Source organism: Myotis myotis, unplaced genomic scaffold (assembly GCF_014108235.1).
Source record: "Myotis myotis isolate mMyoMyo1 unplaced genomic scaffold, mMyoMyo1.p scaffold_m19_p_6, whole genome shotgun sequence".
NCBI classification, from domain to species: domain Eukaryota; kingdom Metazoa; phylum Chordata; class Mammalia; order Chiroptera; family Vespertilionidae; genus Myotis; species Myotis myotis.
In genome coordinates this window covers 14800647-14821016 of record NW_023416368.1, presented here as the reverse complement: position 1 = coordinate 14821016, position 20370 = coordinate 14800647, and the positions used below count along the sequence as shown (strand labels likewise).

The 20370-nt window shown below is 40.0% G+C and overlaps 1 protein-coding gene across 10 annotated transcripts in view; it reads right to left on the bottom strand.

The window, feature by feature from the left end:
• The window catches only part of EBF1 (EBF transcription factor 1), a 391060-nt gene that overhangs the window by 316629 nt on the left and 54061 nt on the right, over nucleotides 1-20370 (bottom strand). The gene's annotated exons all lie outside the window — the stretch shown is intronic.

Genomic DNA, 20370 nt, shown 5'->3' with positions numbered 1-20370 from the left:
CAAGCTGGATCTTACAGCCCAGTTGTTTATTATTTCACACTGCCCGGGGCTCAGTCTTTGACATTCACCACCCAAAAAGGTCACAAAGTCAAATTCTGCAGCCAGATTTAGTATGTATTTTGATGAGCAGGCTCCTGTGTTAATGAAGACTAGTTTTCTTATCATTGAAACATAGGGAAGAAAAATTCCAACTTGAGTACCAATATCCCCAAATCAGGGAAATCACAGTTTTAAATATCCATGTCGGTAGAAGGACATTTTAGACCATGGGAAAGAAAGAGGATATAGAGGGAAGCCAGTCAGTGCTAACAAACCAAGCAAACAAAAATGTTAACGACTGCGGGTGCAAAAATAACATTTCCTACCAACAAAGATGGGAAAGCCTGAGCCAATAGCCAACAGAGTCCATGGCTCAAATGCTTCCTTAATGTGCACCCCCAGGCTGGCCACCATTGTTCTCACATCCCAGAGGTGCCCAGGCCTTTGTTCCCTGGCACAGGAAAGACCAGGAAGCTGGACTCTCAGTTCTCTCTGCTCTGTATGAGTCAGAACTACAAGACTTAGGAGCCATCCAACTGCTCAAACTTCTCTTCTCCTAAGCTTAATGCAACCCAAGATACTTAAATCAAGGACATCAGATTAGGATTTTTTTTTAACTTCCACCTAGGGAGAGCATAGCATGAGAGACAAGAACAGGGTCCATGCCACTTTGTTTTCTAATCATCAAACTTTTCTTCTCTGCCCCTCACACTCCCTGTGTCTCTGAGTTAAAAGGGAAAAATTGGCATCTGTCTACAGCACATACACATTCCCATTAGGGGGAAATCCAACAAAACAAAGAGTAGAGAGAAAAAAGGGAGAGGGCCTATTTCATTTGGTTTGGGCCCTGCCCAATTTCCATTAGCCCCACCCAGTTGGCTTTTCTGGCCTCAGGAATCTATCTGGACCATTAGTGCCTATTCTCATCACCATGACGTCCAGGATCCATTTGTTCCCTCCATTAGAAAACAGGAAGAGGGTATGTCCAGCATTTCAGCAGGGGCAGTGCTACTGTCTACATAGCCTGACTTTGTCATGAGTAAGAAATCCTTGCCCTAACCGGTTTGGCTCAGTGGTTAGAGTGTCGGCCTGTGGACTGACGGGTCCCAGGTTTGATTCCGGTCAAGGGCATGTACCTTGGTTGCGGGCACATCCCGGTAGGGAGTGTGCAGGAGGCAGCTGATCAATGTTTCTCTCTCATCGATGTTTCTAACTCTCTATCCCTCTCCCCTCTTCTCTGTAAAAAATCAATAAAATATATTTTTTTTAAAAGAAATCCTTACCTGTACAGTACTCCCAATCTTTACTATTGTTTAAACACATGGGCATTATGCTCACTCACTCTGATGACCTGAATTCTTCTCAGAGAGGGACTAAATTCTTCCTCCTATTAGTTTATGGTTTATCCTAGACGAGGCCCAGACCCCATCGCCTTCCCATTATCTACTCCTCCAAGTCACCCCAGAAATAATGTTTCTTCAGGAAGCCTTCTCAGATCACTGCTCATTCCCAGATCAGCTTAGGCTACCCTGACATACCCTCTCCTTGTTTAACACTCAACTCTCAATAATTACCAGACCTGTGTTTTTTCAGGCCTTAGAATGCAAAAGAATCTACAGAGAGTTTGCCAAAAATGTAAATTCTCAGTCACCTATTCCTAGAAACTCTGATTCTGACAGAGGCTTGGAAATCTTCATTTGACCAAAGTGATGCATACACAGGTGACTCTGAGATAGCACTGTCCCAAAATGTTAGCCCAATTAGGCGGAGTTCACATCTTAGTCATAGTCATTTCCCCACTACTCAGGGCTGGGCCTCACATGTCGCTGACATTTGATTAACACTGAATTGAAACCTCTAGTCCTCATTTTCTAGCCCTCACACAACAGCTGCTCAGCAGGGTAGACCATCACTGAACCTTACATAGATCTTTGCAGCTCCTGAGTTGTACAAAGTAGTTTCAAGATTGTCATGCCCAGGGTTCCCCAAATTCATATGGATCTTTCCCTTACTCTCTTTTGGAAGAATGAACTTCAGCCCAAGCCTTTTCCAAATAAAGCTTGCAAGGGAAAAACTGACATGAACTTGGCAAATAAGGGTTTCTATTATTAAAAGCAGGTTGAAGTTGGGGCTTTGTGTAACTGCTTCCTACTTTACGAAGTGTCTCTATTTTAAGTGTGTGGATAGTGCTTGAAAAATCCCAGCAGGCTCTAGATGAGACAGGATCATCCTCCTTAACACTAATGGGAGCTGGGCTCTTGCACTAAAGAGAGAGCACATCCTTTGGGCCAAACCTAGTGGGTGGCTGGATGGGAACAGGAAGACCTGGGGTAGGTGTGAGGGTAAGGCAGGAAGAGAGAAACCAATGAAGATGACCAGTTATAAAAAAATAGTCATGGGTATGTAAAGTACAGCATAGGGAATACAGGTCTGGCATGTCAGAAAGAGGCCAGGGAGGCTAAAGTGTGTGGCAGCAGGCCTGGACAACGGGGACCATGGCAGAGTTAGAGATGGGTGCACCTGGGGAGGACTGAGGATGGAAAACAGAAAGGAGCTGTGATAGGAACTTTGTCCATCCAACTGGCATTTTCAGAACCTCTGATACATAAAAGACTCAATGGGAATTGCTATGGAGAATACAAAGGCTCCTTTACCCCAGGGAGGGTTAGCCAGAATTTTCTAAGAATAAAATCTTAGCTATTTGTTTTGTAAACAAAATAGAAGAATCAATCATATGTGTTTCAAAACCATAAAATATGTTCAAAGCATTATTTTTGATAGCTATTATCTTTATTGTATAAATATTTAAACAAACTGATAATAAAAATACTATCATTCGAATAAGGAAATCCTCAATGAGAAGAAAATAAAGAAGTTATAAAAAAAAGACATGAAAATAATAAATGCAGACATGGAAAATGCCCAACCACGCTGGTGATAAGAGGAGTGCACATGTAAGACTAATGTTCATCTATTAAATGAGGGGGAAAGTAAGTGTAATGATAATATACAATACTGGCAAAGATCCAGAGAAAGTGGTACTCTCACAAATGATATACTTGAGCACTGGGAACTCAAGCTGTTGGAAAACCATTTGATGTTATGCACGGAGCGCCATGAAAATGTTTATAATGTCTGAAGAAGTAATTCCTCTTCTGAGATTTATCACAAGGCTTTGAAAGTATTTCCTACGAAGCCCTCGGGTTCTGCAGAGGTGCCTCAAGGCCTCTGGTGATTCTGAAAGGGAAGGAAGGGTTTAGGTATTCTACCCCACGACCCAGCACAGCTCTGTTTTATGTCTTCAGGGTCTTGAATATATAACAGAGTTTACTGAAAAAGGGAGTGCTGATACTTAACTTCAGAGAAACAAAACTATTCTCTTAAAGAAATAACCCAAATGACAAAAATCACTATAAATATGAATATGTTCATCAGTATTATTTACAATAGAGAAAAATGAAAAAAATTACTTTTCAATGGTAGGAAAATAATTTATTATTCATTAAACATGGGCTACATATGAAAAATTGTATGTATAATATAAAATCAGAATTACTTTAAATGTAATTACAAAATTATATGTCATTGAAATTTAAAACAAAAGACACAGAATTGTAGTCATGATATCATAACTTTGTAAAGATGCACAAAAATTGCTATGTGTATTGTTGGACTGTGGGGTTCTTTTCTTTTGTATTTCTACCCCAATTTTTCTGGAATCTAGTTAAATTAATTTCATAACTTACTCAAGAAAAATATGCCAAAGTGTAACCTTGATGGCCAGGGGACCATGTATTATTATTCTCTGCATCTCAGCATCAAGCAAAAGAGCTGGCAGAGAAGTAAAACTCCACAAATACTGGCTGACTAAATAGATATATTTTTTAATTAGAATCTGATTATAAATGAAGCAGTAGGAGAGGCAAGAGAAGTTTCTCTGGAGGAGCCAGAGCAAGGCTTCAATTCACGCAGAAGGGAAAGACAGCCAGCAGAACTTGGAGATTCAGCAAGCAGTACAAGTGTCAGGAAAAAGGAAGAAGTCTGGGTTGCAGAAGCATGAGGCACCTTGAGGACATTTGAGGAATATGAGGCTGAAAAGGTGGTTTGAGCCCACAGGCTAGTTTAGGCTTCATTCAGGAGGCCTTTGGTGAGCAGAAATGACATGATCGGGGCTGGACTTGATGAAGACTAACGTGGCTGGAGTGTGCACAGTGGACTGGATGTGGTGCCATGGGCTGTGAAGATAACAGGGCCCCAGACACCAGTTGGAAGGCCCTGAGAGATCCCAGGCTGACCCAGTGTAAAAGCTGTAGGAATGGATAGATGAGAACCACCGCATGGGTAGGGGCTATATGTAGAACTCCCCCACAACATGCCGGGAATCCACGAAGACATATAACCTGTCCTTAAGAAATCTATACATTTCTTGGAAACAGAAACTCCCTCCTTAACTCCCCATCTCAACCAGGCTTTCTTCAGTGCCCGAGCGTGTGTGTGCACTTCCAAAAATTAAAGCCTCATCATTTCTAACATTTGTTTATTAGCAGTCCCAAATGTTTCCTGTGCTATATAAAGTTTACCTTCGACCTCCACTGGGGAAGTGAAGGGTGGAGCAGGGAGAAGGGGAGGAGAATCTGTGGCAGACTCACTAGCATACCTTCTCCAGTTTTAACATAATGCATTAATTCTGAAGCCCAAATCAGAAGGCTGCAAATGCACATAAAGCACCGGTGATTTAGAGCTCCCTGCTATACACAGTTCAGCAATGCACGGAATGTAAAAATACATGGAAACCACAACACAGCAGGAATCTGGCTGAGCTGCTGGCAGCGCTCACTGTTTCCCACACAAGCCCTAAATCTGACCCAGCGATGAAACTTTTAAAATTTGTAAAAATAGAACAGTTGGGAAATCTTGGCCACTTTTAGTTAAAATAAAAAACAAAACCTCCATATTTGTGGGTCCAGTTGAAAAATATTCCCTACTCCTCCCCTCTTTGAAGAAATGTTCATGGTTAAAAAAAATTTTTTTTTTTTTTTTCAAAAATGTCAAACCATGCTTTCCTTTTAGGTTACCTGGGGAATATATTCCAGGATGCTCTAGAACAGTGGTTCTCAACCTGTGGGTCGCGACCCCTTTGGGGGTCGAACGACCCTTTCACAGGGGTCGTCTAAGACCATCAGAACACACATATATAATTACATATTGTTTTTGTGATTAATCACTATGCTTTAATTATGTTCAATTTGTAACAAAGAAAATACATCCTGCATATCAGATATTTACATTACGATTCATAACAGTAGCAAAATTACAGTTATGAAGTAGCAACGAAAATAACCTTATGGTTGGGGGTCACCACAACATGAGGAACTGTCTTAAAGGGTCGCGGCATTAGGAAGGTTGAGAACCACTGCTCTAGAAGATGGAGGTTGCTTACTGGTTAGAATCTCCACCAAGACCAGCCCCAAAATGTTCAGTCAATATCAATGGGTTGTAACAAGTATCTAAATAGCTCAACTGGCATGGCTCAGTGGTTAAGCATGGACCTATGAACCAAGAGGTCAGGATTCGATTCCCAGTCAGGGTGCATGCCCAGGTTTAGGGCTCGATCCCAAATAGGGGGCGTGCAAGAGGCAGCCGATCAATGCTTCTCTCTCATCATTGATGTTTCTATCTCTCTCCCTCTCCCTTTCTCTCTGAAATCAATAAAAAAAAAAATTAAGAAGATATATATGAAGAAGAACAGTATGGCTACCACTTATTTATACATTATGTTCCAGAATCATACCTATAATTCTATAATCCTCAACCCACAACTCTGTGCAGGTAGGTGCTATTACCTCTGCTGTACCAATTAAAGACACAAAATAAGTTAACTTGCCCAGGTATATATGGTAACCAGTATTCAAACCCAGGACCATTTTATTTAAAAGCTAGCCTTTTTCCATTGCATTTCTTCCATAGGAATAAATTCCCTTCGTCTATCCAACACAGCTATATTTAGACATCAAGATGTTCCTTGATCAGCTCTTATTTAGTTTCCTTGGACTAAATTTCTAGACCTTTGAACAAACCTCTTATCTGTATATTGTTATTCTTGAACATATGCAATATCTGTGCCTAATGGCAGAGTCCTATGTCAATATAATAGAATTCTACAGGGGTGGGGAGGGGGGAACATATCTCTTACACCACGCCAGCCTTTTACAACATTTCACTAATATTTATTTTGGAATTGCCATGAACGGTATTATGACACCGGCTTCCTTAAAAATTTAGCATTCACAATTAGCACTTGAAATGAGTAGATCCAGGGAATGCATTTTGTTCAGTGCTTAAAGCCAAATTATCTCAAGAGGCTATCTGGAGCTCTTGAGTCATTTTGTTAACTACGTTCTCCATTTAACTGAGCCCCACACAGACAGAAGGGAGGGGAAGGAGAGTAAGGCTTAAAATTCCACTTTAAAAAAAAATTTTTTTTAATATTCTCTTCCTTCTCTCTTTCCCTCCCCAAGGGTTCTCCACCCTCCCACATCCGCCCCACCCCCAAACTAAATATAGAGACCAAACACCAAAAGCCGAACTTGAAAATTCCCAAAGTGCTAATCAGAAAATCACTTTAACATGGAATACAAAAAATTTAAATGCAATGCTCCAATTCACATGAGCAGCCACATGGAAGAGGGGAAGTGGGGCGCACCTGAACTTGCTCGGGGGAGTTCTGCACACATTTAACCTGCTCTGCAGCCATCTCTTCCTTCCACTGCACAGCACAGGAAAGGCCCGTTCTGAGTCTAACACCAGAGCCCTGGCTTTTCCTACCATTAATCGCAAGGTTGGATCCTGGATACAGAAATGTTAAAGGATCAACAAACATACAGTTAGCACTGAACTCAAATGAATTTTTTTCCCCTTTCCCTTTTATTAAAGGGAGAGAGAAAAAACAAAGCTTCACATGCTTCCTTTTCTTGACCTACAACAAATTCCATTAAACTTCAGAAACAATGCTTTGAGATGCTGGAGGATGCGGACAGGAAACTGAAGAAAGGCTTTGCACAAAAGTTAAAAACGTCTTTTTTTGGAGGGAGGGCGGTGGCAGGGAAGGGTTGGAACTTGACAGTGAGAGCTCATGGCAACTAAGAAAATAATTAGATTTGGATGCCGTGTAGTTGTGACTGGGATGTATTGCACATCAAAAAGGTTTTACCTTTTAGTCAGAGTAAAAGAAATACGCAAATACCTGTAAATAAGTAATGATTATCCACAAAGGGTAGACATTCATAAAATGCCCTACCGATTAAATTCCATCATATTTTCAAGTTACCTGAAATCATCTTCTTTGGAATGAATATCAGTCATCTGCCCATGACTGATTCAACTTTAAGACTGAAAGAGTCTTCTTCCCACCCACCCCTTTGTTTCCCAGGACACTTAATTTATGAGTGTTTAGCACAATAACATAAGCTTCCAAAAATGGTGTAATAAAATTGGGCTCAGATGTCACCATTAATAAGTCTGTTATTATGAAATATAGTGTTTGCAATGAAAGCCAGGTTTGTGTCTGCATTTCATCATTATCCATAAAGTTGGGGGCCATTTTGAAACTTGACTCAAATGACTCAAATTCAAGATAAGAAAATGACTTCAAAATGATACACCAGCAGTGATTATATTAGGATTGTTGGGGGGAGCACTCAAACTGTGCTTTTTGTATTCCAACTAATTGGCCCCCAAAATGCAACAAGGGTTAACCTTGATTGCAAAATCAAGAAACAAAGATACAGGCCTATTGTGCAATAATCAGCCCACATTTCAATGAATAAGTAATATTTCTCACAAACCCAAGTTAGATAGTGGATTTATTTAACCTCTGGGGGTCAGGTAATAAATACTAAGTGAATTATTCAGCCCAATGGCTAATCAATACAATTCCATGATATATTTTTTGTGTTTCATAAAAGGTTGTACACTAAAGGCAGTGAGCAATTATGGAAATTGGGCCGGAGCGCCTCTCAATTCCTCTCCGGCTTGAAACCCCAGCAGGCCACCTTGACAGCAAATCGATTAGTGCTCCAGTGAAGCGGCTCAGTAACCTCTGACCCGCTTCCAGCGTGGCCTGACAGAGGAGAGAGTATTTTATATTTATTTTATTGAATTAACTCCATCTTGCCTGTACCAACGCTTTACACATATTAGGCAGCAAGCTACAAGCTACTTCATTGTCGTTTTCCATCGCTCTTGCTAAGCAAGCCCCGCCCCTTGCCCTGCAGATTTCTTTGTCCTCCTTTTCCTTTCACTTTTGGCCTCAATATAGGATTTCAATCCACCTGAGAATCATGATGGAACTCCAGGTAATAAAAACCAAGAGTGAAGCACATCCACAGTATGGTTCCCACCAACCTGGTTCACTCAGAACGGTGCCCTATCCCCATTTTTTTCCTCAATAAAAACAAAAACCATTCTATAAGATCCGGTTTACTTAACATGGAGCTCTTTGGAAAACATATGCCATAAAACATTAAGGATTGAAGATATTTCTTACTAGAAAATCAAAAACCAGGAGCCTTAGTTATTTCTGTATTTTTGTCGCTTAATTATATTATTGGTTTGTTGGAGCCATCAAAGAGAGAGAGAAACCAAGCCAAGTGAATTTAGGGCACTGTTTCATCAAGGGAGCAATAAATACAAAAACTCATCAACCATCAACTAAAAGCTTTCGAGAAAGGGAAAATTCCCAAATCACAAAAACATTTTTTACCTGTATTTTTACTATATGGAGCAAAAGGGGGGGAGGGGGGGACACACATACACACACCAAAATAAACCAAAAAAATGCCAAGAAGAAACTGAGAATTCCAAGTCAGAAAAATCTAGTTGGCAGCTCTTGGTATTAAACAATACCAAAGGTTAAGTTATCAGCAGAATTTGATGCTATCAACCACAGGAGTGAAGGATCTTCGGCCATATTTGAAGGAAGCCATACAGACTGCAAAGTTAAACCACTTGGATTCAAATCTCAGTTTTTCTGCTAAATCTCAGTTTTTCTGCTAAATAGCTACAGATTTTGTATAAGCCCCTTAGCTTCTCTAAGCTTTAATCTTCCTCATCTATCCATAAGGATGACCACATAGTCTTGTGTGCAATAAGTAATGTTGGTTATCATCATTTAACCAGACCCTAAAATATTTTTATGAGTAGGGAAGAAGTAATTTTTCAGTCTCATTTTATAAATGGGAAAACTGAAGGGTGTGGAGAATCAGAATGTATCAAGTTATTGCCCTTCCCAATTTCATGTACACATGGAAGTATTGTTATAACTACCCCCTCCTCAAAATCTCTCTCTTGGATTTGGAGAACCTTGAATTTCACCATTAAAAATCAGTTCTTGGGTTGATCTCTCCAAAGATATAACATGAAATTTCTCCTCCTCTTCCCACTCCTTGGTCAGGAGAGAGAGACTTGGGCCCTGGGGAGCACTGGCCTTATGTGTGCAGAATGAGGAATGAAGCTGAAAAAGAAAACAGACTGAAGAAAGCAGGGGAAGAAGAGGATTCCAGAGTTGTGTTTCAACTGCTCCATCATCTTATCAGCCATTAGCCAGCACTTATGGATACCGTTTCTGATAGGAAGGGAGATAAGCTCATCACTTGAATCCCCCAGTTTCCTTAGCAATGAGGACCACTGTCACCTTCCCACCTGCCACATCAGGCACCTTTAGATCTTCTAGCAAAAGAGCACTGGGGGGTTGGGGGTAGATCCATTTGCAAGAACTGTTTCTGCACAAATGCCTTCAGCTAGGCTCATGGGCAGTGCCCAAGTGACAGGTGGTGCCAGCTGCCAGGGCTATTTTTTAAGGACTTATCACAGTTCTGGGGAAACTGGGAAGGAGTATCTTAATTTTGCCCTTTATCCGGCATTGCTTTTTGCTACCCTGGGATTCATGATCTTTTCTTATCTTAGTAGTTCTTTCTCCCTTGACCCCTGCCCCACCATGGCCATCCCTTTTGGTAGATAGAAAGGTAGACTCACCTTCCTCTTCCTCTGACTTGCAAACCTCATGGCAAAAAGTCAAAAAGCCATGGGAAGCAGTGGAGAGAAACACACCCACCCAGACCTTCTCTACTTAGCACTTATGTATCAGCCCAGATACTTCACACTTTTAGAGCCACTGAAAATAACATGCTTTTTGTATATAGTATCCAATCAAGATGTACCGAACTGATCACACCAAAGAGAGATATGAAGACTCAGAGTCAAAACAACTTAAAATCGAATGCAGTGGTGGCTCTAGACTATCAATACAAGTCTAGGATAGGATTACGTTGGGGAGGATGGGGAGAAGAAAGCTTGTAAACTTGTCTAGAAGCTAAACTCTGCATCAAGCAAGCACAGTTTAACTCAGAATGTATGTTTATTTGAGTGGGACTAGGAGGAGCTGATATGTCTAAGCCATACCTTGGTAAGTGTCAATGACCTAGAGATATTTGGTTTGTTGGGGGTTTCCTGAACCATTATATTAGCAAGACTATCAGCAACACTTTCAATGTCCCTCGTCTAGTACCTGTGCACCTAATTGCCTGTGAAAGTCTGGCACTCAACAGTAATGAATTGGGCAGAAAGTGATCCTGGTTTGGATACTGACTAGCTAGCTGTATGACCTTGAGTGAGTCGCCTCCTCTCTGGACCCTCATCTATAAAATGGAGAGGCTATTTCCTCTCCATAAACATTATGTGATTCAAAGTGGTTTGTTTATCTGAATGTGTGAGAAGCCTGAGATGGAATGTTTACTTCCTTTGGAAAACTGAAATTTAACAGCCAAAGAAGTCTTTTTTCCCTATGAAGAAATAACAAGAAATCCATTTACTCAATCTGCTAACCCCAAAACCAAAAACAAAGAGAGTCCATGGTATAAATGAGTTGGCCAAGACTTTGGCAAGTGCTCTCTCACTAGTCAGATGTCTTTCCTGAGTCTTTTTGCAAAATGGCAAAGCATATTCTTTCTGGTTCCACAAAAAAAAAAAAAAAAAGGAAATCTCTCACACCTTTGTAAAATTCTATGCATTCAACCATAAATTATTCTTTCCCTCTCTCCTCTTCAGAATCTATGCAAAAGAGATTACTCTCGTCGTTTTTCAATATTACTTTCATACTTGGAAAATGCGTTTTCAAAAAGTTATTTATTTTTCACAGCATGTCGGGTTGTTATATTGTACTAGTTAAAATAAAACCACTATATAAACTACTGTGTACTTTTGCATGCATTACATTTTCCTACAAATGCTGTGAAGTAGGATTTTCACAGGCCCCAGGTATATTTATTTTAAATATTACATTATACTTTATCTTAGCACTATTCCAGAGTTTAAGAAAGAACTAGGAAAGCCAGTTGCTAAAGTAACTTAGCTATTAAATAACTTTCTTATTGAAGTTCCTCATTTCAAAAGAAAAATTATTTAAATATGAAAAGCAGTTTCACCATGAAACTTAAAACCAACTCACACTATTATTCCTTCTCAAGAGCTCTTAGAATAACTAATATCCACCTAAAATAAAGAACTGGGCAGGGAGTAAAAACATGTAAAGCATAAAATATCAAATGAGTGCAACCCAGCATTTCCAATAATGAGGCCCACGGGTTCGTGATGTATATGGTTAGGTTTAATATATGTCCTGCAGTAGCTCTAAAAGATGACAAAACAAAACAAAAGCTTGCTTGAGGCAACCCTAAATTTTATGCCTAAAATTGTTTTCTGCTCAAACATAATATTAACCAATCTCTAAAGTACCATGAATTTCTTTAAACAGCCACCCCAGTTAAAGACTACGGGGAACATGCATGCAGGGGCTTTCGTTAGCATTTGTATTTGGGGCCATGGGAGTCCTCAGTGATGGGGGAGAGGAGCTTACTGCAGAATCATCCCCCCCAAACAAAGCTGACCCTTGCCTGAAACCGAAGGAATGATGGCCGCCCACTGGTCCCTCGCTGCGTTTGGAAAATGCTGCTCCCCAGCTCTCTCTGTGGCTGAGTGAGAGGCAGAAAGAGGAAATGCTTAAATATTTAATAAACGGTTCTGCAAAGGCTTCTGAGCCCTAGCATGAAGAGTTTGAAAGCACTAGCTACGCTACGTCCACTGAGGACACCACCGGAATGGCTATCAATGATCCAGATTGCAGGCGACTCAAGAAACGTGTTTCTTTTCCTTTTTCTTCTTCTGAAACTGAGTTGGCAGTAGCCTATCATGAAATCTTTCAGAATTGCTTTAATCTTTCATTTTAGTTTCATCTAAAGCCACAAGGAATGTCCACCCTCGCTGCCCTAGAGGTCAAAGGCAGCGAGTCCCCGAACAGGGAAAGCATACTCAGAGAGAGACAGAGAGCAAGAGTGAAGAAAAAAAAAAAAAAAGCAAGGATACACCACATGTATTTTTAATACTGCCAAATTTAGCTAAAATGTGCTCCCTGGTAGTGCTTTTAACTAACAAGCAGGCAATATATTGCACTGTAAAATGTTTTATTTTAACACCTTACAGTTTCTAGCTCTGTGGCTGTTGCAGGTATATCCATTAAAAGCAACACAGACCATAAATCAGAATTCCATACCTTTTCACAGCATATGAATCTATTCTCCTGCTGGTAAGAACACAGCTTTCATTGATGCCGGTGGGGGTGACATATACTTATACAGGGGAGAATAGACCACTCGATACATGTGAATTTATGCTTTTAGACAGGTGGCTGTATGTAGACAAGAGACACCAATAAACAGATTTTATTGGAGCTGTTTAGAAACAGATTCTGTTCTATATATCTACAGAGGAACCGTCATCTTTTTCAAAGGGAAATACAGAGGCAAGCCCTTGCCAGAATGATGACCTACAAATTCATTACACCACGATGTGGTACCCATCCTCACACGCATCCATGGTTATTTGAGCTGAACGTGACCAATCTTCAATGCTTTAATGAGCTAATAGTACTTCTGAAATTACACTTATGCTGAATCTAATTGCAGTATCCCTTATCACTGCCATGAAAACATAAACACCACATGGCAGAAAGCAAATGTTAACTTTTTAATGCTCTGCTCCATGTATATACCTACACCAACACAAGGTAAAGATCCTACAAAGAACAGTTTTTTCATGAGGCATACTAACTCTTTTAGATCACCACCACAGCGAACAATACACTGGCTTTAAGGGAATATACTTCTCATGTTTAAAAAACAAACAAACACTAAAATAGTCTGTTTGCATATGGATTCTGTATGGTTATTTTAGATTCTTCTGTGTTTGTTTAAATATTTACTTTTATTTTCCTTCTTCATTTTAGTCACTTCCAAAAAGGGAACCCAGAAATAATGCAAGTTGCAAAAACAGATGTAGAAAATATTTTTAAAAAAATATGCAGCCTACATTTCCATAATTTACAATAGATATTCACACCTGCACAAAGGGGTTGACATTCAGCATATGTATCGAGCTGTGTGTGATGAACGGAGGGCTTTTACCAGAATAAAATGTCTATTTCCAGAGAAATCCATAAACTAGAAACAAACCAGCTCCCATCTTCAGCTCCTTCCTGTAGTTCATTTTAAAGAGAGCTTCTTAGGAGATATTAGAAGGGTCAGTACACTCATATTTACTGCATCAAATATTGCTTATGACTGACAATATCATGTCCATCTGTTGCAGGGACTTAAAAGCCATGACAATTTATTCACATTTGCTTGCATGGCTATGGTAGAAGGAACCACAAAATACTGATCTCTCCAAAAGAGAAAAAAAATTAGAGAGTGAAATTTATGAATGAGAGTGCTTTGGCTGCAAAGCTTTCCCATTATAGCCCTCAGCCACCACAAAACTGCTGTGTAATTGGAAGGGAACTTTTTCCCACACAAAGAAGCTTGCTGTAGGCACCAACCCATCAGAGATGGCACACTGGCATGAAAGGACGCACACCTGTGGCCAGCCTCGCTCCCTGACTGGGACCTGGACCATGCCTACACCCTCTGGTCCCCGAGGAACCTGGATCTGTGAAGAGCACAGGTCGCAGAGGCACAGTTGGAGGGACCCTTAAACTTCCGAGGTCATTTCATCAACTTGCTTTAGAGGTGAGGAAACGAAGCTTAGACAAGCAAACTACACAAATCTCAGGTGCATGGTCAAAGGCAAAGGCAAAGGCAACGCCAGGACCAGAAAGCAGCACCCTTGCCCAGAGTCCTTCCCCCTTCATACATCTAAAAGCTGACCTATTTCAGAGTTAATTTACCTAAAACCATGATCAACCAATTCAAATGTTATCCCAAATGTCATTCTGGTTGGGAAACAATCAACTTCCTCCAAACCAGTTTAGACATATTACTGTTTTCCCAAAGGAAAAAAAAAAACACGTTTTTTTCTTTGTGCGTATGTATATCTGTGTGTATTTGTTTTTTGGTCTCCTAGCAACAAAAACTGTATTGAGGCTTAAAATAATTAGCATCATTTTGGCTTTTCTTTAAAAAAAATCTATCTTCTGAACAGAATTGTACCATAGGTCTCATATTTGTTAATATCTTAAAGTTTAAAAAACCTAAGTCTTTAAGTTCAATAAGGGGTTCTGGGTTTTTATTCATTGTGCTTCCTAGCATAAGTGTTACATACACTGCTTTTATGTAGCAAATATGAACAGTAGAAAAATTAAAAGTTTAACAGGATGTCATGATAGGGAGCTGGTTTAGGTTAGGTGGTCAGGAAAAGTCTGTTTTAAAAGATCTTTCTGGGAAGGATAGGGCCTGATTTACAAAACTTACATCTTGTCATAGATGAAAAAATAATAGTGAGCACCTACTATCTAACTGAACCAGGTACGTAAAGAATGTACTACTCTGCCCTAGCTGGTTTGGCTCAGTGGCTAGAGCGCCAGCCTGTGGACTGAAGGGTCCTGGGTTCAATTCCCGTCAAGGGCACATGCCTGGTTGCGGGCTCCATCCCCAGTAGGGGGCGTGCAGGAGGCAGCCGATCAATGATTCTCTCTCATCATTGATGTTTCTATCTCTCTCGCTCTCCCTCCCTCTCTGAAATCAATTAAAAATATATTTAGGGGGCAGGAGGTAGGGGGGTAAGAGATCAACCAAAGGACTTGTATGCATGCATATAAGCATAACCAATGGACATAAGACACTGGGGGATAGGGGAGGCTAGGGGACTGTCTAGGGCGGGGGATAAAAAATGGACACATATGTAATACCCTTTGTAATACTTTAAGCAATAAAAATATATATATATATATATATATATATATATATATATATATTTAATAAAAAGAACAATGTACTACTCCTACAACACAAAACAATCCAGCAGATGGATGTTGCTTTCCTTATTTTGCAGATTAAAAAATCCTAAATTTTAAAAGGATGAGATTACTCATCCAAGGTCACACAGCCAGTGAATGGACAAGAGATCTGGAACCCTGGTCCATGTGATTCCAGAGTCCATGCTATTTCTACTATACCACTCTGACTAAAAGGAGCATGCAGACATAGGGATTTGCTCTTGGTTTGATCATCATTTCCCTGGTGGCAGGTTCCCTGACACACACACCCCCCACCACCACCACCAACCATTAGTCAGTTCTTTTTTTCCCTGATACATGCACTCAAATCCTCCTCCTGCATTTGCCTTCATAATATCTATAATAATAAAAGCATAATATGCAAATCGACTGAAAGGCCGAACAGCAGAATGACCATCCAGACAACCACGCTATGACACCCACTGGTACCAGGCCAGCCAAGAAGGGTGCGATGTGATTGGTCAAGGGCCCAGCCATTGCCCTATGATCGCCCTGCAGAGGGAGGCCCAGGCCACAGCAAGGCACTCGATCAATCGGGGAGTTCCACTATCACCCCAAAGAGGTTGGCCCAGGCCACTGGCTGACGGGCTGTGGTAGGTGGGCGGGACCTCCCTCTGCGGGGGGCGATCCATCACAGGGCTCCCGGACTGTGAGAGGGCACAGCCAGGCTGAGGGGACACCCCCCCCCCCTTCCAGTGCATGAATTTCATGCACCAGGCCTCTAGTCTAATATAATTGTGATCTCACCATTATTTATGTGATTCTTTGAATGACTATCTTTCCTACTCAACTATAAAGTCTATGCAAGGTCTAAACAGTCTTTGCTGGCACAAAGTAGGTACTCAGTGAATGAATGAATGAGCCACTACTTCAAACTTACCTTTGCTGTAATTCAGCACAAAATACATAGCCAGGAGAACCCAAGTTGCTATCACTGTCTAATTGTCCTAGCCAGATCTGATAACAACCACAATTTAGATTCAAATTATGTCTTTCATTTAAGCATCTCAAAGCAAGATAAAAATAAACAGCTGGAAATAGCTAACAAAAAAAAAAAAAAGGAGAGGGAGAGAGAGACCAAAATAAGTTTAAAACTCTGCCAAAGGTTTTGATGGTAGCAACAAAGCCATAAATGTCTCACGCACTTCATACGTCACCAGGGCTTGCAGATGGAAATGATATCAGTTCCATTCCCTGCTTCTGCTCTGGCTCACAAAGACATGGCTCCAGGAGAAGGTGATGTGATTTACCCAGCATTCTATCATTCCGAATCCTCTATTAACCAGCACTTGTGCAGTCACAGTACAATGATAAATGATGGTCATAATTATGACCCTAATTCACAACAAGTCACCAAGGTATCCTCTGGATCATAGAAAAATGACATTAGGTAAGAAGTTCTTTGAGAGTAGAGACCACATTATACAATTCTCCCAGGGGCTTTATACAACACATAATCATTGAATAAAACTATATTGATCATAACAACTATGTTATTGTATCCGAAAATGATGTTCTGTTAGAAGAAATTATCTACTAACCAGAATATTTAACTACATAGAATACCTATTAGTGTTTGTTAAGAGGAAATTAAGTCATACTAAGTAGAAAGTGATGACCGTCTAAATATAGGGTATTTGGTCCCACCCTCTTATTTACTAAGAAATTACAACATTGGGACTTTCAAAGAGATGTAAATTAAGGAACTATGGTTGGTGTTGTTTTAATCCACCAGAAACTACTATCTGGATATTTAAATTTTGATATAATATAACAAATTAAAACTCTAAAGAGAAGTTCGGTATGTTTTCACAAAAGAATCCTAGCTGGAGTGTAGGAGAGGGAGGACATTAGTAGAATTAGCCCTAATTAGACTCATGACAAATACACTACATTTTTAAATTAATCATTCTCCTTCTTTCCCAAAATGCATGTGAATACTAATATGTACTAGTACATTGCTACAGAGTATAAAAGTTTAGCCCTAGCCAGTGTTTCTAAGTGGTTTGAGTGTCAGCCCAAAGTCTCCTGGGTTGGATTCCTAGTCAAGGGCACCTACCTGGGTTGCAGGTTCCATCCCTGGCCTCAGTTGGGGCGTGCGTGGGAGGCAACCAATCAATGTGTCTCTCTCATATTGATGTTTTTCTCTCCCCCCCCTCCATCCCCCTCTCCCCCTCCCTCCCTTCCACTCTCTCTAAAAATCAATGGAAAAAATATACTCAGGTGAGGGTTAACAAAACAAAAAAAAGTTTAAAGCAAATTATATTATTCTAGATTATAGGTCCTGAGATTTTTATCTATCAGTAGTCAATTATTCGTGTTTTTTTTATTTATTCAATAACATTAGCTGCTAACTAAGCCCTGTAATATAAAGACCATACTGATTTAAATATTTCATATCTCATCTGTACCATATCTCTCATTCATTTGTATTTGCATATATCTAATGTAAATTTGGCCAGGATTATAAGGAAATTAGTTAACTTTCTATAAACCAAACCACAGGGAAAAGAAATATCCTCAATGGACCAGAGCTAAAAACAAAGACTCAAAAAAAGAGGAAAATATCAAATAACCTTAGACCTTACAAAATACACTTAATCCTTTGAATAACTGTATAAATATTTGAGTGTCTTTTGTTTATGTTTTCTTTCTTTTTATTATAGAGATAGACTTTATAAAGCAGTCCTCTTTAAAAATGAGAAAAAAGAAACTGTGGTTTATTATTTAACTTCCGAAAAGCCAACATCAAAGGTTACACTTTTGGCCTTCAAGACCAGATCATTTGTAATTTTTTATTATTATTCTTTAAAATTTTTATGTGCAGAAGAGTCAGAGATCTCAAGAATTCTTATCTAGAGGCTTCTCTTAGCCAAGCTGAGTTGATGGGAATTACTCTTTTTTGCCAAAATCCAAAAGAGAAGCTGTATACATTCCCTCCCTCCCTCTTCATCTCTCTCCTCTGCATACCCCCCATCCCCCAACTTCTGACTCAAAATGAAAATTTTTTTTTTTCTCCTTGTATTTAAAGGGAGAGGGAAAAAAGAGTCCTAGCTGTATTGGAAGTATGTGTCTACAATTTCATTACATAAAAGAAATGATCTGAAACTCCTAAGTTTATTTAACAAACCCACAGTGTTTATTTAGAACTAGGGTGAGGGGTGCTTCTTATTTGCATATGTTATCCTGTGAATTTACTAATGCATAATTTTAAGGTGCTTAATGAGTGATTCAAATAGAAATAGAATTAAGTTGCAGACAATGACAGTAATGAAACTCAGGGACAATGAAATAGGATGCAAGTCCAAAGCTGTTTGGCTTAATCAAATTGTGCATCCTACAATCCAATTTCTATTGAAACAGCAGCAGCTTGAGATAAAGCTGTCATAAAGTCTTATCAAGATTAGTCAAGATAATATGAACATTAAGAAACCATATTTAGATCATTTCAATTCTCCCATCTTCCCACCCTAAAAAGGGGTGGCTGAGAAAATGATCGGGCCAGTTTGCCTTCATTCTCTTCTTCCTCACCTCCCCACAGCTAATCTGATGCTTTGTTCACTTCCCTCCATTCCTGCCACCAGTACTCACTGAGACTTCATCCTCTCTTGGACTTATTCTCACAGTAACTTCCTAACTTGGTCTCCTTGCCTCTGGGCAACACCCTCTACAGCTTTCTCTTTTCATCCCTTCAAGTCCAACTCAAATATCACTTCTTCCTAGTCCTTGATATGGGTGTTCCTTGGTATTCTAGCACACCACCTAACATCTTTATTGGTTAGAGGTGCATATGTCTGCACCTCTCAATGGTACGGACATTTGAGGGCAGAAAAAGCCTCTGTTTCACTAGCATATGAGCAACAGGGTATCCACAAAAGAGACCCTCATTATTCTCATTGAATTGAAACCTATTAGCTTTATTGTGGAATTGAACTATTCACTTAATTGTGCTGAGTTGTCCACAATGACAAGAATCCTGCTTACTAAAACATGCTTCTGTAACACAAGTAGAATGTGTAAGAGTCATTGGCCTAAGTAGAGTAGAGGATGAAAAGAGGCTCAAAGTGGGCTGAAATATCATTTCAAAATTCCTTTCCCAAGGAGCATGTTAGATCAGACAGGGACAGACAGCACTGCTTAACTGGAGATTCAAGCTACTAGTTACTTTGCTTTCTTTTTCTAAACAAATGCTTATTGAATTGTATGCTTTGCTATGTGTTGATGACTCAGAGCTTGATAAGATGTGGTCTCTGCCTTCCACAGAGCTGATGGCAAAGACTAAATATGGAAAAAAAGTTGGAAAAACAAAAGATTTTATAGGAATCATGACTGACAGAATCACCAATGTTCTGCTAAAGTAGATGGAGGGAATCCTACTTCACAGTGTTTGCCAATTCCCATAGTGTAAATATTCCCACCGTGAGTGATTTCAAGCTACCAATGTAAGACCACTGAACAGAGTTGGGAAGAGATTCACTCAGTTGTTTCTCATGAGCCCATGCAGGCCAGTTACAGCACACCACGGGACAAGATCTATCTCCCCACAGCCACAAGCTAAGTTTCCCATTACCCAATAATTCATCCAATAGATATTTATTGATCACCATTAAGTGTCAGGCACTATGCTGTATAGAAATAAAATAGTAAACAAACAACCAGAGATCTGGCCTCAGGGAGGTTACAACATACCATGGTGGGAGCTGACCCAGCTGTGGAGGTTAGAAAAGGTGTCCTAGCACATGAGTTAAGAATTTGGACATTATCCTATAAGTTATAAGAAGCCAGTGGTGGGTTGTACACTAGGGAGGGGCACTATGAAATTTGAATTCTGAAAGGCTTACTCTGCCTTCTGTGTGGAATGAATGGATTCTAGAGAGGTCAAATGGGTGCAGAGACATCAACCTGGAGTTATAGCAGGAGTTGAGGTGGACATAGACATGTTAAGCATGTGGATGGTATGAGGAAGACAGAGTTGAGAGATACTGGCT